Source organism: Sturnira hondurensis, unplaced genomic scaffold, assembly GCF_014824575.4.
Source record: "Sturnira hondurensis isolate 20B ecotype Veracruz unplaced genomic scaffold, ASM1482457v3 Scaffold0020184, whole genome shotgun sequence".
Classification (NCBI taxonomy): Eukaryota; Metazoa; Chordata; class Mammalia; order Chiroptera; family Phyllostomidae; genus Sturnira; species Sturnira hondurensis.
In genome coordinates this window covers 2,464,053-2,488,697 of record NW_028092815.1, presented here as the reverse complement: position 1 = coordinate 2,488,697, position 24,645 = coordinate 2,464,053, and the positions used below count along the sequence as shown (strand labels likewise).

Genomic DNA, 24,645 nt, shown 5'->3' with positions numbered 1-24,645 from the left:
AACCAGCACCAAAAGAACCGAGTTTGCTTGGGGGAGGCGGCAGAAGTAGACTGAAATCTGGCAGAGAGCAAAGCAAGCACCATTGTCCCCTCTCTGACCCCACCCCCATATACAGTGTCCCAACCCTGCGACTGGGTTGCCCCGCCCTGGTGAACACCTAGGGCTCTGCCCCTCATATGTAACAGACATATTGAGACAAAAAAAATGGCCCAAATGAAAGAACAGATCAAAGCTCCAGAAAAAAATACAACTAAGTGATTAAGAGATAGCCAACCTATCAGACACACAGTTCAAAGCACTGGTTATCAGGATGCTCACAGAATTGGTTGATTGGTCACAAATTAGATGAAAAAAATGAAGGCTACACTAAGTAAAATGAAGCAAAATGCACAGGGAACCAATAGTGATAGGAAGGAAACTGGGATTCAAATCAATGAAGTGGACCAGAAGGAAGAAAGAAACAACCAAACAGAAAAGAAGGAAGAAACAAGAATTCAAAAAAAAAAGAGGAGAGGCTTAGGAACCTCCAGGATATCTTTAAGCATTCCAACATCTGGATTAAAGGGGTAACAGAAGGGGAAGAGGAACATCAACAAGTGGAAAACTTATTTGAACAAATAATAAAGAAGAACTTCCCCAGTCTGGCAAAGGAAATAGGCTTCCAGGAAATCCAGGAAGCTCAGAGAGTCCCAAAGAAGTTGGACCCAAGAAGGAACACACCAAGGCACATCATGATTACACTAGCCAAGATGAAAGAGATAGAGAGAATCTTAAAAGCAGCAAGAGGAAAGGAGAGAGTTACCTACAAAGGAGTTCCCATCAGACTGTCAGCTGATTTCTCAAAAGAGACTTTACAGGCAAGAAGGTGTGACAGAGAAGTATTCAAAGTCATGAAAGGCAAGAACCTACATCCAAGATGGCTCTATCCAGCAAAGTTATCATATAGAATGGAAGGGCAGATAAAGTGCTTCCCAGATAAGGTCAAATTCAAGGAGTTCATCATCACCAAGCCCCTATTATATGAAATGTTAAAGGGACTTATCTAAGAAAAAGAAGATAAGAAACATGTATAGTAAAATGACAGCAAACTCACAATTATTAATGACCACACCTAAAACCAAAGCAAAAACAAACTAAGCAAACAATTAGAACAGGACCAGAACCACAGAAATCGAGATCACATGGAGGTTAGCAATAGGGGAGGGGGAGAGAGAGGGGAAAGTTACAGAGAATAAGTAGCATAGATGGTAGGTAGAGAGTAGACAGGGGGAGGGTAAGAATAGTAGGGGAAATGTAGAAGCTAAAGAACTTGTAAGTATGACACATAGACATGAACTAAAGAGGGGGAATGTGGGTGGGAGGGGGTGTGCAGGGTGGAGGGGAGTGAAGAGGAGAAAATGGGACAACTGTAATAGCATAATCAATAAGGTATATTTTTTAAAATGTGCTCATTTCTGAGGTTTGCTTATAACTGGAGGGTCCTTTTCTTCAGAGTTGGGGGGTCCCCCTTGGATCCTGAGCCAGGCTGACTGGGTGTCACTCAGCAGATCTCTTAACTTTCAGGGCCTTTGTCCATTCTTTGCAACTACAAATGACTGTGCTTATATGTAGAGTTAAAAAAAAACCACCTTAAATTGGACATTTAGAGGCTTGAAGTTAGAGCCTGGCCTTGAATACAGTCTGTATTGCTTAGATGACAGAGTCCTAATATTAGTTGTTACACTGGCCACGTATTTCTCTCACTTTTTTTTCTGATGAAAGGGGGAGTTCAGATCTTATGATTTTTACTCATATCTTCAATAAATGTAAAAGGGCCCCTGATTATTAATGCATTGATGTATGGGATGAGAAGACACCATGTTAATCTTCCCTCTTTTCTGGAACCCATTTGCTCTCCTTGGCAGCCGCTCAGCCCCCTTCTCTGGTGTTGGCGGGCTGCAGGCACCACCGCTCCCATGCATTTTACCTTTCCTGGCACTAGTCTCTGGGGCCTCCGCTTAGTTGGGGCTGGGCAGCTTGGTAAGCAGTGTGAGGTTTTCTGGATACTGAGAATAAAGTGAGGTTTGAGTGGAGACCTTCACTGAAGTGCTTCTCACATGATTTCTGGTAAAAGGCTGCAAGGAGGCTTCCATTTGGAGCTCAAGGTTGAACGCTTTTATTTTGAAATGCTATCTGAAATCAGATTTACTCAGCCTGGACTTTGGCTTTGAACTGAAGCACACAGCTACCTGTCACCTGAAGGGTGCAATTAGGGTCTGCACTTGGAGCTGTGTTTTCTATCAGTGCTGAGAGGTGGATTTGAGCAGAGCCTGGGATTTGTCTGGAAGAAAAAGGCATATTAAAAAATTTTCCTTTTTTGTTTTATCTCTTCCCATTTCTGCCTACGCCCCTCCGTCCTCCATTCCCCCAGACTTTTAACAACCTTGAAAGTCACAGAAATCTGCAAGAAAAAAAATTCAGATCCATTCTTGCCATGGATCCAATAAAGGCTTGTGGTTGAAAACCTTCTGGGTCCTTCTGCGTCTCCTAAAATCTATAGTAATCAGAGATGTTAATTGGTTGAAACTGCCTGTGGTTTTAGGAAGTGCTCTGATTACAAGGAGAATTCCAGCCACAGAATCACTGAAGTAGGGATCTGGCAGAGGCGGAGTCCCCTCCAGGGTGTAAATAAACTGGCCCGGTCTATAACACAATAAGAAGTCAATTTATAGTGACTGTTTCAAGTCACCCAGCCAAAACCCTGCACATTTATTAAAGAAAAGGTGTGGGTTACAGCAGGAGCCCAGACAATGGAATATGGCAAGAGAGGGGCATGATTGTCCATTTTACACAGCCTGTGGGGTGAAAGAGGGGCCCTGCAGGGGATCCAAGCTCTCTTTCTGCCCAGATTTGAAAGAAACTGTCTACGATCAGGCAGCTGAAAAGGACGGGCACACAAAGCTGCTTCCAAGTCTGGGATTCCAATGGCTTAAGTGGGTGAACATTTTATAGTCCAGGTCTGGGAACCCGGCAACATTTTCTGCTGCACTCTATGTATATGTGGTTGCTATCAGAACTGAAGATTTTGCTGGGCAAGATCTTAATGAGCCCCTGGGAGATGCCAGGACAGTGTGCTGGGAGGTGGTTCCCAAGCTTCAAGCGGGGAACAGGCTGAGCCCTTGGCTAGAGAGCATAGAACTGTTTCACTTACACCACAAGAGGTTGTTTGGGGTTCACCTAATCATGATCAGGACTAGAGAGCACCTGAGCCCCACACTCCCATTCCCCTTCCTCCAGCTCCAGCAAAACTGCATTTCCTGGAAGGTGTGTGGCAGCAGGCTAAGGGTGTGAAAGTGCCCAGCCTCATTTGCATACTGCTCTAGGCTGCTGGTGACAGTTAGCTATTAGTGACACCCAGGATGTCGTGAACAAAGCTGCCAACATGTTAATTGCTCATTTTTCAGCTTTAGTCCATCAGACAACACAACCCACCTATACCCTAAAAAATAGACTAAAATCTATACATCTACAATACCTCACTTTAACATAAATAATACTCCAGCAGGAGAGTGAGTGTTTTGGTGGGTGGTGTTTTTCCCCTCTTTCTCCTTTTCATTCCCATTGGCTCCTCTGAAGTCCCAGAGAACCAATGGGATTCCTCTTCTTCATTCATGTCCTAGCAACAAGCCTTGTTCCAATCTTTCTCTGCCAAACTAACACCTGAAAAATTACATCATGAATAATGGCAAAAGCAGCAAGGGCCAGAGAAAGGCCCTTTTTATTTTTATTTTTTTCATCTGTCTGCCGCAGAGTTCATTTAAGGTGTTTTAGTCTAGATTCTTAAAGCGACAATGTCCTAGATTTTTGCCTATGTTTTTTCAGCACGCTGAAAGTCAAATATAAAAAGAACAGTAACTGAGTGTAGCAAAAAGGCCTTTAGGTGGGTGAGGGGGAAGCATTTTCTTAATTGTGTTTCCTTGAACATTCCATTAAACAGTCTTTTTTCAGGGAAGCCCCTAAACTGGAGAAATAGATTGCTCATGTAGTCTATTTTTTGGGAAATCATTAAAATACCCCAAACCACAGAAGTTGCCCACCCAGTCTCTCACACAAAAACACAGCCCTTCCTGGCGGCTTCTCTCGCTCCCGTTAACTACACCCAGTCCCTCTCTTGTCCTACTTTGGAATAAAGGGTCCGTTCTGTTAAGGGGGTCTTGAAGCCAAGGGGCAAACCGCCTTATGAGTCTGGGGAAGGTGTAGGGTTCTCACGTGAGGGGCCACAGGGTGGGGTGCTGCGAGTACGTGTGTGTCTGCGCACGTGCAGGGCTGGAAACGCAGACAGGCAGCTGGGGACACGCACGAACAATGAGATCCAGATGACCAGGGGCAGAGGGGCCCGGTGGGGAAATCGGGTGGGGGAGGTAAGGTGAGAGCGAGCTGGGGAGGGAGAGGACCAGGCAGGGGGAGGCCGCTGCACAGGAGGACTTGCTCTCTCCAAATGTGCAAGGATCTCTAGTGAAAATGTCGACCCTTTGGGGCATTTTTCAAGATGCAGTTGCTGATGCGCCACTTCCGGCTCCCCTCACCACACCCAGTCTAAGGCACACAGCGATGACGAGCAAAGTCACAGACACAATAAACTACTGCCTCGTGCCTGTGCCACCTGCCCGCGCTCCCTGGTGGGCTGTCCGTGTCCTGCCAGCGACCCCGAGCCCCTCGGTCCTAGAGCACCGAAGCCCACGCACTCAGGAGTCCTGGTCTCTTGGTCAGCTTTTGTGGAGTCCGCATGGCAGGAGCTGGGAGGAGACCAGGGCCCAGAGTCGTGCTCAGGTGCCTTGCTCTGGAAGCAGAGAAAGGATTTTTTTTTGTGTGTGTCTGGGTTAGACGAGGAGTTCGCAACTCGCTGTAGCCATCTGCTTGGCACAGAGTGGTTAGAGGTGCTGGCAGGCAGTATGCATCGGTGCCTGCGAAACCGCATGATTCTCTAAGACCAGGAAGGAAAGAAAACGAAGTCAACAGGCTGGATGGGCTGGCAAGGAAGGGGAGATAAAAGAGCAGGCTGCTGACCGAGGGATGGTGTCCGCTCCCTGGCAGAAGTTCCATGACCAGCTGTGGACGTATTGAGGAGGGCACTGCACCCTGGCACCTGCAGGGTAGAGGCTTGTTCCCGGAAGGCCTACGGGGCAGCTGCCTCCTCCTCGGGTGGAGTTAGCTGGCTTCAGGGTGGGCCATAGAGATGCAGAGGTCCAGGGTCTCCAGTGTCTTGGTGTGCACCACATTTCATGGTTCAGAGAAATGGGGTGTGCTGGCCTGAGGGGCACTTTCGGAGAAACAGATGGCCAGGCAGTCGAGGCCAATGAAATGGCAGTAGGAGAGGGAAACAGGAGTGGGGGTGAGGGGCCCAGCACTAGCTCTGGCTCTGGCAGGGTCAGCTGGAGCAGCCATAGTCCCTCTCCTACCCATCGCTGCTGTCATAGTGGCCAAATCAGAAGGTTCTTCACGGAATAAGGGCTCGGTCACCTTCAACGTTGTTATCACCGTGGTCCTGCTGGCCTCATGTATGGGTCTGGGGTTTTGCCGTTCCAAGGGATGCTGTCTGAACTGCGACCTCCATGAAACGCCCTCTTCCCTTGCTTAGTTTCTGCGGAATATCATTTTGTTGTCTGTTTGTTCACTGTGCTTTGTAGAACCCACTTCTAGCCAGCCCTTAAATGTTGGCTCCCCTCTGGACTCTGTCGCATCCTGCCCATCTCCCCAAGCACTGCTGCTGTTGGGAGCTCTTCCTCCCAAAGATTTAGAGTTTCATTCTATCCCAATGTCTACAGCCACAGCCCAGATCTCCCAGACTTCAAGAGGTGTGTCAGTAGTCAATGTCCCCCAGGGGCTCTCTTATCTTATCCCTCACCCCTGAATCAGCTTCCTCACCTTTGTAGAGTTATCTCAGTAAAGAATGCTTCTGTCCATTCAGGCATCCAAGGCAAAAATCTGGCTGCCTTCCTGGTCCCCTCCTTCTCCTTCTTTCCCCAAATCCAATCTGTCATCAAGAATGGTCCATTTTACCTCCTATTAGCAAAGGCACACACTTCTCTCCCTCCTCACTTCCATCACCCGAAGGAGCCAAGTTCCTCACCTGCGTGGGGGCACATGCTGGCCTGCCCTTCCAGCCCATTGCTTAAGCATAGGACCTGTCATGGGCTCTGATTGCCCTTGACAACCTGCCCTCAGGTTGTGCCTTTGACTGGGTCCCCTGCCTTCCTGCTTCATCTCATTCTGTGCTGTCCCTTGTTCTTAGGGTTCCCTCTGGCTCTTCCTGTAGTTCCTTCAAAATGTTTAGCAATCCCACACAAGGACTTTGTAATGCAAAATGCATCCCTAAATTAGGTAAGTCCTACCATGAGTTCTTAAGAATGAAAGCCTCAGGAGCCTTCTCATGCCCCCTTCAGGCTCCTTTTATATGGTCTATAGAGCTGCTCCACTTCTTTCAGTTTGTAACTCCACTTACGTCTGCCTCACCCAGGGTCTGTAATGCAATGGAGAATAGAGACCCCCTTTTTTCCTCCACCATTATAGTCTTAAATGCTTAACATATTGTGGTTCTTTAGGAATACTTGTTGAATAAATAAATAAAAGAAATTCTTCTGACTATGTGCCGGAAATAAACTCAATAAACACAGTTTCTTGCTATATAAGAACGTAGAGTCTGGTGAGGTTGAGAGCAAAGGCCTGAACTTTCAATTCAATTTGTGTAATCTTTTTTGAGTGTTTAAAATCAACATTATTTATATATAATTTACATATAAATTTAATATATTAAAGTAAACCCATTTTCACTGTATACTTTGGTGAGTATTGCTAAATATATGCACCCATGTAAACACTGCCACGATCAAGACATAGGACATTTCGAGCCATGTGGTTTTGGGGCAGAGTGAGAAACTCCTCTTGCCCAGGTGAAAGGAGAGAGCCACACAGTTTCAACAGAGTTAAGACCCCCTCTTGCCCAGGGGAAAAGGGAAGACCATGCAGCTTTGCCAGAATGGAGATCCCTGCAGCCAGGTGAAGAAGAAAGACACACACTTTTGGTGGGGTGCGGACCCCTGCAGCTTTGGTAGAAGAGGCCCATGCAGCTTTCGGGCACTCCCTTTGACTGAGTGGACTGGAAAGCAGGAAAGACTTTGACTGGAACTTGGTACAAAGAACTCTTGCCAGTGGAAGGTGCCGCATGACTTTGGATTAATTGGAGATCCTTCCTGGACAGGCGACACAGCTCACAGTGCCAGCGACCTGAAAAATGGATGTGTACTCTTTTCCTGATTTACGCCCCAGCATTTCTCGCAGGGAAGGACTAGTAGTGATGACTTCTCTCATCTCTTATTTGTCTGGATCACTCTCTCTGGGCAAATCAGCTGAGTTGTAAGGATAATCAAGAAGCCTGATGGTCCACATGGTGATGGTGAAAGCATCTGGCCAATAGCCAGCAAGGAGCTGAAGTCTCCTGCCAACAGCCATGAGTTTCAAAGCAGGTTCTCTGGTCCTGGTCACGCGTTTGAAACCACAGTCTTACTTGACATTTTGACTACAACCTGTGAGAGAACTTGAATTGGAACTACTCAACTATGCTGCTCTGAATTCCTGACCCAAAGACACTTTGCCTCGATTATGGCCACCATATTGTTCTTCTTCTAAGGTCCAAAGTCTTGAATGAGGCCTATAAACAGCTGATCACACACACAAAAAGAAAGGAGTAGGTGGAAGCAGAGAACTTCAAGATACCTGCAGGAGACTGCACCACTGAATTTCACAGGTATTCTAACACAGAAGTTCACACCATAAACCTAGGGAGTCAGAACAGATCAATTTAAGAAGCTGAAGCTAACAAGAAGAGTCTCATAAGCAATGGGAAGACAAAGAAACAATGCCCAAATGAAAGAAAAGGTGGAAGTCTCAGAAATAATGTCAGATGAAAGAGAGGCAGGTCACCTATCAGATATTGAATTCAAAGCACTGGTTATCAGGAAATTCAAAGAGCTGACAATGAGCGAGCGGAAACTAGAGGGGAGCTACCAGAAACTAGAGGGGAGCTACACGAGCTCTCTGCAAACAATATCAACATGAAAAAGGAAATAGAAACTATCAGCAAAGGCCAAGAGGAAATGAAGAATACAATTTTGCAACTGAAGAACACAGTAGAAGGAATGAAAAGCAGGATCAATGAGGCAGAAGATTGGATCAGCGAGTTGGAGGACACAGTAGAAAGAATCTCCCAGAAAGAGCAAGAAAGGGAAAAAAGGCTCAAAAAGAATGAAGAGGGACTAAGAGAAATGCAAGATAATATGAAACATAATAATATCCGAATAATAGGAATACCAGAAGGAGAAAAAGAAGAACAAGGGATAGAAAACCTATTTGAAAGAGTAATGATGGAGAATTTTCCTAATTTGATGAGAGAAAAAGTTACACAAATCCAGGAATCACAGAGAGTCCCATTCAAGAGGAACCCAAAGAGGCCCACTTCAAGACACATCATCATTCAAATGGCAAAATTCCAAGACAAAGAGAGAATCTTAAACGCAGCAAGGAGAAAAAGGAAGTAACATACAAGGGAGACCCAATAAGGTTAGCTACTGACATCTCAATGGAAAAACTCCAAGCAAGAAGAGAATGGCAAGAAATATTTCAAGTAATGAGAACCAGAGACCTACAACCAAGGCTTCTTTACTCAGCAAGGCTCTCAATCAAGATAGAAGGCCAAATAAAGAGCTTCCAAGACAAAAGAAGTCTAAAAGAATATGCCTCCACCAAACCAGCTCTACAAGAAATACTAAAAGGACTGCTTTAAGGAAAGGAAGGAAAAGAGAGAGACGGAGAGGAACACAGGCACATAAATAGCAATGAATAAGTACCTTTCAATCATAACCTTAAACGTAAATGGATTAAATGCTCCAATCAAAAGACATACAATACCTGAATGGATAAGAAAGCATGACCCACACACATGCTGCCTACAAGAGACCTACCTCAGATCAAAAGACCACCACAGACTAAAAGTGAAAGGATAGAAACAAATTTTCCAAGCAAATGGGCAAGAAAAAAAAGCCGGGGTAGCAATTCCCATATCAGACAAAATGGAATTCAAAAAAAGGGCCATAAAGAGAGACCCAGAAGGTCACTTCATAATACTCAAGGGAAGAATCCACCAAGAAGACATTAACATCATAAATATATATGCATCCAACATAGGAGCACCCAAATATATAAGAAAAATCCTAGAAGACTTCAAGAAAGATATTGACAGCAACACAATTATAGCAGGCGATTTTAATATCCCACTGTCAAAAATGGACAGATCTTCAAAACAAAATATCAACAAAGATATAGCTGCACTAAACAACACCCTAGCTGAAATGGGCTTGACTGATATATATAGAGCCCTTCATCCCAAAGAAGCTAAATACACATTCTTTTCAAATACACATGGAATATTTTCCAAGATAGACCACACGCTAGGACACAAAACGAGTCTCAACAACTTCAGGAAAATAGTAATCATACCAAGCATTTTCTCTGATCACAATGGACTGAAATTAGAAACCAACCCTACAGGAAAAAACCCAAAACACCCAAAATCATGGAGACTTAATGGTATGCTATTAAACAATGAATAGGTCAAGATTGAAATTAGGGAAGAAATCAAAAAGTTTCTGGAAACTAATGAAAATGAACTCACAACAACCCAAAACTTATGGGACACGGCCAAGGCAGTCCTGAGAGGGAAGTTCATAGCAATACAGGCTTACCTAAAGAAGATAGAAACATTTCAAACAAACAACCTAACCCAACGCCTGCAAGAACTCGAAGAACAACAACAAAGACAGCCCAGAGCAAGTAGAAGGAAGGCAATAACCAAGATCAGAGCAGAATTAAATGACATAGAGACAAAAAGCACAATTCTAAGGATCAATGAATCCAAGAGTTGGTTTTTTGAAAAGATAAACAAAATAGACAAGCCTTTAAGCAAGCTCATTAAGAAAAGAAGAGAGAGGACCCAAATAAACACAATCAGAAATGAAAGGGGAGAGATTAAAACTGATACCACAGAAATAGAAGGGATTGTAAGGAATTACTATGAAGAACTGTATGCCAAGAAATTGGAAAACCTAGGTGAAATGGACAAATTTCTAGAAAAATATAATCTTCCAAAACTCAATGAAGAAGAAGTAGAAAGCCTGAACAGACCAATAACAGCAAATGAAATTGAAGCAGTAATAAAAAAACTCCCATCATACAAAAGCCCTGGACCAGATGGTTTCACAGGAGAATTCTACAAAGCATTTAAGGAAGAGCTAACCCCTATTCTTCACAGACTATTCCAAAAAATCCAAAATGATGGAAAACTCCCAAACTCTTTTTATGAAGCCAGCATCATCCTAATTCCAAAACCAGATAGAGACACTACAAAGAAAGAGAACTTTAGGCCAATATCACTGATGAACATAGATGCTAAAACCCCCAACAAAATATTGGCAAATCGCATCCAACAATACATCAAAAAAGATCATACACCATGACCAAGTGGGATTCATCCCAGGGATGCAAGGATGGTTCAACATCCGCAAATCAGTAAATGTAATATACCACATAAACAAAAGCACAGACAAAAACCACATGGTCATATCAATAGATGCAGAAAAAGCTTTTGATAAGGTACAACACCCATTTATGATAAAGGTACTCAGCAAAGTGGGAATAGAGGGAGCATTCCTCAATATAAGAAAGGCCATATATGAAAGACCTACAGCCAACATCATACTCAATGGGCAGAAACTAAAAGCTTTTCCACTAAGATCAGGAACAAGACAAGGTTGTCCACTTTCACTACTTCTATTTAATATAGTATTGGAAGTTCTAGCCACAGCAATTAGACAAGAAAAGGAAATAAAAGGCATCCAAATCAGAAAGGAGGAAACAAAACTGTCATTGTTTGCAGATGACATGATAGTGTACATGGAAAATCCTATAGCCTCTACCAAAAAACTGCTCGAACTAATAAATGAATTTGGCAAAGCAGTAGGATACAAAGTCAATATCCAGAAATCAAAGGCATTTTTGTATAGCAACAATGAGTCAGCAGAAGCAGAAATCAAGAAAAAAATACCATTCAACATAGCAAAAAGAAAAATAAAATATCTGGGAATAAATCTAACCAGGGAGGTAAAAGATCTGTGTGCAGGAAACTACACAACACTGAAGAAGGAAATCAAAGAAGACACAAACAAATGGAAACATATACCGTGTTCATGGACTAGAAGAATTAACATCATCAAAATGTCCATACTACCCAAAGCAATTTACAGATTCAATGCAATACTTATTAATGTACCAATGGCATATTTCACAGACATAGAACAAACACTTCAAAAATTTATATGGAACCATAAAAGACCCCGAATAGCAGCTACAATGTTAAGAAAGAAGAACAAAGTAGGAGGGATCACAATACCTAATATCAAACTGTATTACAAGGCCAATGTAATCAAAACAGCCTGGTATTGGCATAAAAACAGGCACATAGACCAATGGAATAAAACAGAGAGCCCAGAAATAAACCCAAATCTCTACAGTCAATTAATATTCGACAAAGGGGGCAGGAACATAAAATGGAGTAAAGACAGCCTTTTCAACAAATGGTGTTGGGAGAACTGAACAGTTACATGCAAAAAAATGAAACTTGAGCACCAACTTACACCATACACCAAAATAAGTTCAAGGTGAGTAAAAGACTTAAATAGAAGCCGTGAAACCATTAAAGCCCCAAAGGAGAGTATTGGCAGGAAAATCTCAGATATTCCACCCAGCAATATTTTTACTGATACATCCCCTAGAGCAAGGGACATAAAGGAAAGAATAAACAAATGGGATGTCATCAAACTTAAAAGCTTCTGCATGGCTAAGGAAAACAGTATCAAGATAAAAAGAGAAGCAACAGTTTGGGAAAACATATTTGCCAATGATACCTCAGACAAAGGTTTAATCTCCAAAATATACAAAGAACTCACAGGACTCCACTCTAAGAAGATGAGCAACCCAATTAAAAATGGGCAAAGGACTTGAACAGACACTTCTGCAAGGAGGACATACAGAGGATCCAGAGACACATGAAAAGATGCTCAATATTGCTTGCTATCAGAGAGATGCGAATTAAAACCACAATGAGATACTACTTTACACCAGTCAGAATGGCTATCATAAACAAAGCAATAAACAACAAGTGTTGGACAGGGTGTGGGGAAAAGGGGATTCTGGTCCACTGTTGGTGGGATTGCAGACTGGTGCAACCATTATGGAAAACAGTATGGAATTTTCTCAGAAAATTAAAATTGGACTTGCCTTTTGACCCAGAAATTCCACTGCTAAGATTGTATCCTAAGAACCCTAAAACACCAATCCCAAATAACCTTTGCACCCCAATGTTCATAGCAGCACAATTTACAATAGCCAAGAGTTGGAAGCAACCTAGGTGCCCGTCAGTAAATGAATGGACCAAAAAACTATGGGACATATACACAATGGAATTTTATGCTGCAGAAAGAAAGAAGGAGCTCCTACCTTTTGCAACATCATGGGTGGAACTGGAAAGCATTATGCTGAGTGAAATAAGCCAGATGTTGAAGGATAAATACCGTATGATCTCACCTTTAACAGGAAGCTAAACGACAAAACAAACAAGCAAGCAAAATATGACCAAAGACACTGAACTAGAGAACAGGTTGACAGTGATCAGAGGGAAAAGGGGAAGGAATTTCAGCGGAAATAGGGGAAGGATTTAGAGGAACCTATATAAAGGATACATGGACAACAACTGAGAAGGGTGGAAATGGGAGGGAGGGGGGATTATGGGGGTGGGATGGGATGGGAGTAATAGACAGAAAACTGTAGTTGAATAATAATTAAATAAAAAAATTGGGGGGGGGGGGAAGACATAGGACATTTCCACCACCTCTCCCGCCTTTTTGTAGGCATCTTCCACCTCCCAGGACCCGGGCAACCATAAATCTGTTTTCTGTCACTGTTGGTTAGCGCAGTGTTGCCTGATCTGTACTTCCTATAGAGGAATTATGGAGTATATTATTATTTCTACCTGGCTATTTTTACTTAGCAAAATGTTTTATTTTTCTTTTTTCTCTCTTCACTATAGCTGGTAGTGAATGCAGGGTATCTAAAGCAAAATATGTAATGTTTCAGTTCAGATCTTTTATTGTACATCATTTTTGTTAGTCTCCTAGTTACCTTTTTTAAGAGCAATAACTTGATTTTATTTTTTCAAATTTTTTTCATTGTTTTTTGAGTACGGTTGTCTCCATTTCTCCCCCCGCCAGCACTCCTTACCACCCCAGCCATGCCCACTTCCCACTCTCGATCCTAATCCCCTTTGGTTTTGTCCATGTGTCCTCAGTGGAATGTTTTTGAGATTTACTCATGTGATAATATGTATTAGTACTTGGTAGCTTGTTCTTTCTATTGCTCAGGAATATTCCATTGTGTGGATTTATCAGATTTTATTTACTCATTTATCTACTGATGGACATTTGTGTTATCTCCACTTGGCTCTTACGGTTAAATCAGGCTCTAACATTTCTGTACAAGTCTTTGTGTGGACATGTCTTTCATTTCTCTATGGTAAATGCCCATGAGTGGAATCATTAGAGAATTGTGTGCTTAACTTTATTAGCAACTGCCAGTTTTCCAAAGACTTGTCACATTTTGTCATCCTACCAGCCATGTATGAGAGTTCCCATTGTTCTACATACTTGACAATGACTGGTCTTGTGTGGTGGTATCTCATTGTGCAATTAATTTTTATTTCCATGATCAGTGACATTGAGCTACTTTTCATTAGTATGACATTGAGCTACTTTTCATTAGTGAAATGTTCATTCAAATATTCTGTGTCCATTTCTGAATTAGGTATTTATATCCATCTCTGTTATCCAGTCATAAAAGCTCTGAGTCAGGACATGTATATTTATTGTATATATATATTTCAACCATCCCAATCGTGGCTTAACTTTTTTTTTAAAGATTTTATTTATTTATTTATCTTTAGAGGGGAAGGAGAGAGGGAGAGAAACATCAATGTATGGTTGCCTTTTGTGCATCCCCTGCTGGTAGTTAGCCTGCAAGGAACTGACCTGCAACCCAGGCATGTGCCCTGACTGGGAATCAAACCTTGATCGTCTGGTTCGCAGGCCCGCGCTCAATCCACTGAGCTATGCCAGCCAGGGCCCTGTGGCTTAACTTTTTGTTAACAGTAACTTTCAAAAACCAGAACAGGAATTTCAATTTTGATGGAGTTTGATTTATCATTTTTTTATGGTTAATACTTTATTTTCTCTGACTAAGAAATCATTGCTACCCTAAGATTGATAAGATTTTCTCCTATGCTTTCTTTGATGTTCTGTATTTTTATATTTTCTGTTTAATTTGATGATCCATTTTGAAGTACTTTTTGTGTGTAATGTGAAATAAAAGTCAAGGTTTATGGTTTTCCACACAAATTCCAGCTATTCTAACCATTTTTTTTCTGGAAGCGGTTTCCCCCCTTTGAATAACCTTGATAATTCAACTGTTCAAATTAACTGACCAAGATGTTGGAAAATCAGCTGACCAGATAGTGTGTAGGTCTATTGCTGGACCTTCTATCCTCTCTGCTGTCCCACATCCTATCCTCACCCCAATACCACATTGTGTTAAGTGTTGTTTAGCTTCATGGCAATGTTTTTCAATTGCTGTACAACAATCTTTACAACATTTCAGCCCTGATGATTTAGTCAGGGGCACTACCTCTTTTTCCTTAGATTGTCAAATAAAAATGTGAAAACAGCCAACACAACAATAGTTGTTGGTATGAATGAATCAAAATTATGCCTATTTTTTGTCAGATTGGCAAAAATACATATTTTTTGGTGTGCTGCAGAATTTTAGTAATTCATTTATATGTGACATGAGATGGAAAAGGTTGAGAATCACTGTTTTATAGTAATCTGAAATCACATAGTATAAAGTCTCCAACTTTGTTATTCATCTAAAACTATATATATTATAAATCTTTTACATTTCTGTATAAATTTTAGAATCAGCTTGTCAAATTTTACTAGACATGTAGATGAGTATGTAGTTTTCCTCCCTAACTTCGTTATGGTGAATTTCAGTGGTTGAATTTCAAATGTTAAACCAACCTTGCATTCTTGGTGTAAACCACATTTTGTCATGATACATTATTATTGTTACACATTGCTGAATTTAAATTGCTAATATTTTAAAAGATTCTTGTGTCCATATTTATGAAGGATATTGATTTGAAATGTTCTTTTTTTTAAATTTTATTATTTGGTTTTTGTATCATAGTATTGCTGTCCTGTAAAATGAGCTGGCAAATGTTTCTTCTTTTTATGTTTTTTTAAATAGTTTTGTGTGATAGGTATTATTTTTTTATAGGATTAGTAGAATTCACCAAGGAAGCTGCCTGATGTTGGAATTTAGGGAGATTTTTTTAAAGTATATTTCATTGATTATGCTATTACAGTTTTCCCAATTTCCCCCCTTTATCCCCTTTCTGCCCCGCACCCCCCAACCCTCCAGCATTCCTCCCCCCTTAGTTCACATGTATGGGTTGTACATACAAGTTCTTTAACTTCTCTGTTTTCTGTACCATTTTTGAGTCCTCCCCATCTACTTTATACCTACCAATTATGCTTCTTCTTCCCTGTACCTTCTCCCCATTCTCCCTTCCCCCTTGGCACGGAAAACCCTCTGTGTGATCTCCATTTCTCTGATTCTGTTCCTGTTCTAATTGTTTGCTTAGTTTTTGTTTTTGTTGTTTTTCTTTTTTTGTTTGTTTTAGGTTTGTTTGTTGGTAGTTGTGAATTTGTTGTCATTTTACTGTTTGTATTTTTGATATTCTGTTTCTTAGATAAGTCCTTTAACATTTCATATAGTAAGGGCTTGGTAATGATGAACTCCTTTAACTTGACCTTATCTGGGAAGAACTTTATCTGCCTTTCCATTCTAAATGATAACTTTGCAGGATAGAACAATCTTGGATGTAGGTCCTTGCCTTTCATGACTTGAAATGCTTCTTTCCAGCCCCTTCTTGCCTGAAAGGTTTCTTTTGAGAAATCTGCTGGTAGCCTTATGGGAATTATTTTGTAGGAAACTGCCCCTTTTTCCTTTGCTGCTTTTCAGATTCTCTCTTTGTCTTTAATCTCTGGTAACTTAATGATGATGCGCTCCTCTTTGGGTCCAACTTCTTTGGGACTCTCTGGTCCTCCTGGACTTCCTGGAAGTCTACTTCCTTCACTAGATTGGGTAAGTTTTTTTTTTCATTATTTGTTCATATAAGTTTCCAACTTCTTGCTGTTGTTCTTTTCCTTTTGGCACCTCTATAATTCGGATATTGGAATGTTTCATGTTGTCCCAGAGGTTCCTAAGTGTCTCTTCATTTTTTTGAATTCTCATTTCTTCATTCTGTTCTGTTGGATGTTTATTTCTTCCTTTTGTTCCAAATTATTGATTCGAGTCCCGGTTTCCTTCCTGTCACTGTTGGTTCCCTGAATATTTTCCTTTATTTCACTTTGGGTAGCCTCCATTTGTTCCTTCATTTTGTGATTATACTCAACCATTTCTATGAGCATCTTGATTACCAGGGTTTTGAACTCTCCATCAGATATGGCTGTCTCCTCATCACTTAGCTCTTTCTCTAGAGCTTTGATCTGTTCTTTCATTTAGGCCATATTTCTTTGTCTTGAGCACTTGTCTCAGGCAAGGGGGTGGGGCCTTAGGTATTCACCAGGGAAGGGCAACCCTCCTTGCTGTGCTGCTGGCCTGCTTGTGGGGAAGGGGCCAGAGAGGAAACAGTGCAGCTCCCTCGCTTGTCTCTAGTTCCACTTTCCAACAAACTCACATTTGAGACTGGGAGTTTCTCCCATGTCAGAAACTGCTACAGTCCACAGTGAGCTCTGAGCCTCAGTTCCCGGTTCAGCCAGCCCCGACCACATGGTCCATCACCTCACTGGTCTGGTTGTTCTGGTTGATTGTTTCAATTCCTTGGTTGTCAGAGTTCCATGCAGTTTGATTTTCTGCTACTTCTGGTTATCTATTGATTTTATATTGGTTGTTATCCTCCTTTTGGTTGTGCAAGGGAGCAAAGGGTTTCTACCTATGCCTCCACCTTGGCCAGAACTGGAAGTGTTTTAATTTACTAATCCAATATATTTAAATATATTTTATATTTATTCATACAGTTACCATTTCAGTACTCTTTATTTTTTATAAGGTGTATCTGAGTTTCCATCTGGTGTCATTTCCTTAAGTCTAGATGTCATTAGTTTTTTTTTCTTTGTGGTACAAACCTGGTGACAAATTCACTTAGCTCTTTTTATTTATTTTTTAACATATTTATTTTACCTCTATTTTGGGGGAATATACTCAATGAATATAGAACTCTGGGCCGGCTGCTTTTGTTTCAGCACTTTAAAGGTGCCATTCAATTGCCTTCAGTCTTGCATTATTACTGAGGGGACATCTGCGGTCCTTATTACTTTACTTCTTTGTATGTCTTTACCCCTTTGGATGCTTTTGCAATTTTATCTTTACCTTTGATTTATAGAAGTTTTACTATCATGTGTCAATGTTTTTACGTTCCACCTGATTTTGCTCAGTGTCTTGGATCTGTGGCTTTATAATTTTCATCAAATCTGGTACATTTTGACTATTACTTATTTAAATATTCTTTTATGCTTTCTTTTCTGGGACTCCAATTACACATATGTTATGCTGATTTTTATAGTCTTGAAAGTCGGTTATTTAAATAACAAGCATTTTTTCAACTTTTTTTTTCTTGTTCAGTTTGGATAATTTCCATTTGTTGTATGAAAGTTCACTGGTCATTTTCTCTACAGTGTTTAATCTGCTGTTATGTAAGTCCATGTTATGAATTTTTTATTTCAGATATAATCTTTTCATCTCTAGAAGATTTATTTTGCTTCCTTTTCCATATCTTTAATTTATCTCATTATGTTTCTTTTCCTTTAAATACTCATACATATGTATATTAGCCATTTTAAAGTATTTGCTACATCCATTGCTTCTATATGTACTGTCATTGTTTTTATTGCCTGATTTAAAAAATATTGGTTATAGGTTACATATCTATCAATTGTTGGGGTTGGGTGCCCAGTAGGAGATTGTGCATATAGTGTTGTTCAGTGTCTAGATTTTGTAGTCTGTCTTTAAAGAGTGGGGAGTTTTGTTTTGGCAGGCCATTAAGTTACTTATGAATCACCATGATCCCTTCGAAACTTATTTAAATAATTTTAAAAAGTAAGTCTGGAATAGCCTTTATCCTTGGGGTACTTTTTACCACATTTCTAAGGAGTGGCTCTTCTGAAGTCTCTACTTAATGTCCCAAAATTTAAAAAGCTCTCTTCATGCTGGCTAGTTAGACCTTGACTGTCTCCCAACCCCATGTGAGCTCTAGAAATATGAGGTCTGTTTAGACGGTATCCAGCCATGTACTATGAAAACTAGAGACATTTACTGAAGAAGATACAAGATACAAGAAACATTGTACATAGGACAATGATCTCAGTCCTCTTCAAAGTGGTCACCTTGGGACCTCACACAGTTTTCCCAATCAACATCTGCTGTCCCATTGTATTTTCCTGAATCTCATCAGTGGTCTTCAATTTCTTCCCTTTTGAAGGTGATTTTAGTTTTGGGTAAAGCCAGGCATCACAGGTCACCAAATATGGGCTGCAGGGGAGGGGTCTGAGTCACCTGGGTGATTTGATGTTTTACCAGAAAACTCTGCCTGAGATGTGACGTGTGAGTGGGCATGTTGTTTTGATGAAGCTGCCAATTACCTGTTGCCCATAGCTGCTACCTTCTGAATCATCTGAATAGTTTCTGCAGAGGAATGTCCAAACTTAATGCAAAATTTGATGCAGTTTTACTGCTGTACTCACTTGGTCATTTTTAATGCAACAGCCATGTACTAGATGTGCTCACTCAACAGCATCTACTGCCACCACTGACTAGTGCTGTGAAGTTGTCATTGTTCACACATGTACATGCCAGTCCACTCCTTGGATGCCAGGTCACATGGATGTTGTGCAAACCATACTTATTATATTATTAATGGCTAGACTTTTTCCAGACAGATCTTGTATTCAGTTTACAGCTTCTCAGTGATTGCTTGAGATAATGGAATTACTTCTGGAGCATATGTAGCGTTCAATGAAAGACTCAAAGGAATTATTATGCAAATTTCTGGCTTTTTTGATCCTGTGTAGATTTTTTTCTCTGTCCTATTTTATTCCACAAATTCTAGCTACCCTAGTCTGCTCAACTCTGATCTCCACCTCCTAAATTCAGCAAGACTACTCTATTTTGCCCGGGCTGCTTCTCACTGTACTATGGCCTTAGAGGTGCTTTCAGGCAGAGTGCCTAGCCAATTGTAGAACTCATTTAATTCACATCTCTTGTCCCAGGAGTACAATTAAGCCTGTTTTCTAATGTCTAAAAATGATAGTTTCATTGCTTTTGTTTAGTTATCATAGGAAGGTGAGCCTGGTATCAGTTACTTCATAATGGCCATTGATATATTTTTAGCCAGCTTACTTAACAAAATTCTCATTTTGTCTATATTTCTCTAAAAAATCACCAAATAGACTATAAAACATCACAAATAATGAAGATACACTACCTCTGCATAATCACAGATATTACACATGTTTGTCTAATAATAATTTCCAAAAAGAAAATAAGATTAGTGGATTTGACTTAGTCATAATGAACCTATGCTAGCCTAAAGGGATAACTTTTTTCTCTTCATAAGTCATCTTTTAAATAGTATTTTCTAGAATTCTGCCATAATATATCATGTTCACTATTAAGATATTTACAGAATTTGTTTTTAAGTATGAAAACATTTGTCTTTATTTGTTTTTTAAGTATGAAAAAAGTTGTTTTTTCTGGTCTCTTGACACAGTATTTAGAAATAACATTTATTTACTTAGAGAGTGCTTACTAATGTGACTGGCAGCATGCTACCCATTTTATATACATTATCTTTCATAATCACAAAAGTATCAATTATTTTCTTATATTATCTTCATTTAGTATCTCCATTTACTATATTTATGAAATGAGAATAAAGAGTATAAAATAATATGCTTAACAGCACACAACCAGAAGGAAGTAGGGTGGAGATTTTGAATCAAGGTATTTTGCTTAGAAAATGACATTTTTACCAGAGTATTGCCTTTCTAAGATTTTCATAGCATCAATTTTCTAAAGTTTCATTCATAGCATTCACCCTTCTAAGTTTTTATCATTTTTCAGAATTGGATTGTAGTCAAGCTTCTTAATTCTTTGTTTCTAAATATCATTTGAGGTACCCAAGCAGTGGCAAGTATGAGCACTCACATGGGACCTTCAGTGCACATCAAGTGTATTTTACTGATTAACTCACTTAATCTCTACTCTTAAGACAATGCACAGAAATAGAACAGTAGTGAAAACAACCACAGAGGCATAAAACTGCAGACTTAGTAATTCAAATGCATTAAGGGAAGGTTTTATAGTAACTTTGCATGGCTGTTTTCAGCAGAAAAGGCTGAAACATGTTTTAGATACATAAGGTACTAATAGTGAGAATGTGCATTTTAAAGTTCACAGATATGTTTGGCACAGAAATGACTATAACACCTGTGTGGAGTTAATTTTTATTTTTTCCTGTGAAGGATGCAAAGTACTTACATATACCATGGAATGTCACTGTTAGTGGCATTAGGAGGGGAAACCATTCACCAAAGAAAACAGACCAGAAACCATGAGAGCCAGACAAGTGCACTGTATTGGAGGTGGAGGAGACCCACGGGAGGAAGAGATCACTCTGATTTGTCCATGGGGAGAAGAGTAAGAATTTTCCTCACAGGTGGGAATAATGGAAGCTGGAAAGAGGGCATTCTATGCAGATGGCACAATATGTATAACAACACAGAGGTATGAAGCAGGCCACATTCTCTTTCAGATACACACACATATGAGATAGACCATTTAAATAAGTTTAAAATATTCATTTTCTTCCTCAAAGAATTTATAACACAATTGAAGAGAGCAGGAAAAAGTATGGACAGAAAATATTGTTAGTATCTGTAGAGGCCTGGTAATATAAACGTGGTAAATGAATGAGTGAAAGATGAATGAATATTTGAATGTGCTAAATACCAAATGACTGATGCTAACTTCTAGACCTACAGGAGGACAGAACAGAACATGTTTTGGGGGTAGTATGCTTAGGACAGGCCTTGAAGGAGAAGTTCGGTTTGATCCAGACTTTGAAGGGGCGGTAGAGTTTGATAAACGGTAAGAAAAGGTATCCCAAGAGGGTGAAAAACAGTATGAGCACAAGCAACCAGGAGAAAGTCATGTTCTGAGGCAGGAGAGGATTAGTACTGAGAAGGGGAGACCATGAGGCAGGCATTGCCAGATCATGAGGGACCATGAACTGTGTTCTTTAGTTTGGAGGGGGTCCTTACAGAGCTGTAGGCAAGGAACTGCCCTAGAGTAAAAGCAACCTTAGCATTTTGGGATTAAGGTGAGTTATACATAGTTCGACACATTTAAAACATATTTTTTACAATTCTTAAGCACCTATTGAGTGCCTCACACAGGATATTCCAAGGTAAACAAAACCAATTCCTTGCTTTAAGGTACTTTAAAAATGAAAGTGGTGGTTTAGAAGATTAATCTGGCAGTGATGAGCAAATATATCATGGAAGGGAGGAGATGCAGAGGTAGAGAGACCAGATACGAAGTAATTAATCAAGGTAATGTAGGAACTAGGAATAGTGGTAGCAATGAGATCGGAGAGGTAGTTAGGGCAGGAACTTCTGGGGAGATCATGCGGGAGCTAGTGGGCCACGGAAATGACCCAAAATTCAAGTGGACCACTTGAATTTTGCTCTGATGTGGAAAGGCAGTGGAAGCTTTACACAGAGAGTGCTATGATCTGACTTACAACTTCTGATGCAGCGTTACTCCACATGCTGTGGGAAGAATAAACCAGTGGGAGAAGCGGGAAATCTTGGACGTTACTGTCTGCACAGGGAGGATGGAGGCTCAGACTGGCATGATACTGGCAGAAGTGGTGAAAAGTAGATTTTGGATATTTTTAAATGTAAGCTGATGATTTGGACTTGAAGTGTAAGAAATGGAGAGGTGTCAAGGTGGCCTCTAAGATTTTTACCAGGAGCAAATAAGTTGGTGTTTACTGAGAGGGAGAAATTTCAGTGTGTATGTATGTGTGTTGGGTCTAAAATGAACTGAATATATATATATATATATATATATATATATAAATTTTTAAGTTTAAATAAATATATATAAATTTATTTATATGTAAATTTTAAGTTTAAGTAAATCTATGTAAAAGTTTATATATATATACAAATATATATAAATATATATATATACATATACATACACACACACACACGCACACACAAATTTTACGTTTAGAGAAGCACTCTGGCCTAGAGTTGTAATTTGTAATTTTTGGAGTTGTCAGCATATAGATATTCTTTACATCCATGAAGCTGGATGAGATCACCAGGGGAGTAAGAAGAGAGAAAGTTAAGAGGCCCAGATGTTCCAAGATTTGGAGGGTGGGGAGATGATAAAGAACCAGCAAAACAGACTAAGTAAGGAAAGTGGGCAGTGAGCTAGGGAGAGATCCAAAGGAGAGTAATGCTGCAGAGGTCAGAGGGAAAAAGTTTCAAGAAGGCAAAATTGGCTATACTGGCTGCTGATTTTAAGTTGAGTAATACGAGGGCTAGAAGTAGCTATTGAGTTTGATAACATTAAGGTCACTGGGGACAAGAAAAATTCTGATGACAGTAACTGCAAGGCCTAACACCTAACAGAAATTGTTTCTTGAGAATATGGGGAGAAGAAAGAAGAAACAACCAGTATTGATAATTATTTTGGGGACCTCTGTTGCAAAAGGAAGCAGAGAAATGGGGTGATGTGGGATCCATCGAGTGTTTTACTTGGAAGGAGAAGTCAGTTTGTATGTTTATAGGTGGATGGGAATGGGGCATTTGAGAAGGAGATATTGAGGACAGAGGAACGTGACTGAGGGGTGAGAAGTGAAGAAGCCAGACTTGCAGACAGGAGCAGAGACAGATCATTATGGTCACAAGGAATAAAGGCAGTGATGTGCATATAGACACAACTAGGTTAGTAAGTTTGGTGATGGATCTTGTGGAAGTTCTTTTCTTTTTCTTTATTTTTCAGGGGAGAGTGCAAACACAGTCTCCCACTACCACAAATTATGCAGTCGGTTTCCCACATTTGGGGAAATTTCAGGGCTCAGCACACTCAGAGAGTAATGTGTGAGCCTCATGCTGGGAAAACCACCTTCTTGATCATCATGTCTCCCCTGCCAGGTAAGCATCATTTCTTTTTTTAAAGTATATTTGATTGATTATGCTATTACAGTTGTCTCATTTTACTCTCTTTACTTCCCTCTACCCTGTATCCCCTTCCCACTAGAACCCCTCCTTATTTCATATCCATGGGTCATACATATAAATTCCTTGACTTCTCTATTTCCTATACTATTCTTAGCCTCTTCCTGTCTATTTTGTGCCTAACATTTATGCTTCTTATTCCTTGTACCTTCTTCTCATTTTCTCCCTTCCCCTACCCACTGATAACCCTGCATGTGATCTCCATTTCTGTGAATTTGTTCCTGTTCTAGTTGTTTGCTCAGTTCATTTTTGTTTTAGGTTCAGTTGTTGATACTTGTGAGATTGTTGTCATTTTACAGTATGTAGTTTCGATCTTCTTATTTTTCTTAGATAAGTCCCTTTAACATTTTATATAATAAGGGCTTGGTAGTGATAAACTCCTTTAACTTGATGGTATATGAGAAGCCCTCCTCTGATTCAGATGTTGTAATGTTTAAAGTTGTCTCAGAGGTTCCTCAGTCTCTCGTCATTTTTTTACATTCTTCTTCCTTCATTCTGTTCTGGTTAGGTGTTTATTTCTTTCTTTAGTTCCAAATCATTGATTTGAGTCCTGGTTTTCTTTCCATCACTGTTGGTTCCCTGTATATTTTTCTTTATTTCTCTTTGCATTTCTTCACTTCTTCCTTTATTTTGCCTTCATACTCAACCATTTCTGTGAGCATCCTGATCACCGGTGATTTGAACTCTGCATCTGATAGGTTGGCTACCTAATTGTTGCTTAGTTCTTTTTCTGCAGTTTGGGCCATATTTCTTTGTCTTTCATTTGGGCCATATTTTCATTTGGGCCATATTTCTTTGTCTCTGTGCACCTGTTATGTTGTAAGGGGCGGAGACTAAGGTGTTCACCAGGGTGGGGCAACCCACTTCACTGTGTTGTGGTGCTGTCTGTGGGGGAGGAGTAAGAGAGGGCACAAGGCCGCTTGCTCAGCTCTCATTTTTAGTCACTTCCATTGCTTCCCACAAGCAGATTGGGCCCTTTCAGGTGCTGATTCCTGAGTAGGTGGGCTTGTGTGCTTTCTAGGATTCCGTAGGCCCCTTCGGTGGACTCTCTGGTAACACTGGGAGTTTCTCC

The 24,645-nt window shown here is 40.3% G+C and overlaps 1 non-coding gene across 1 annotated transcript; it reads right to left on the bottom strand.

Moving 5' to 3' along the window:
* Positions 1–23,334: 23,334 nt before the first annotated feature.
* Positions 23,335–23,497, bottom strand: LOC118975248 (U1 spliceosomal RNA). Its single transcript, XR_005064033.1, has one exon. It is a non-coding gene; the product is annotated as a U1 spliceosomal RNA (small nuclear RNA).
* Between the last annotated feature and the right edge of the window lie 1,148 nt (positions 23,498–24,645).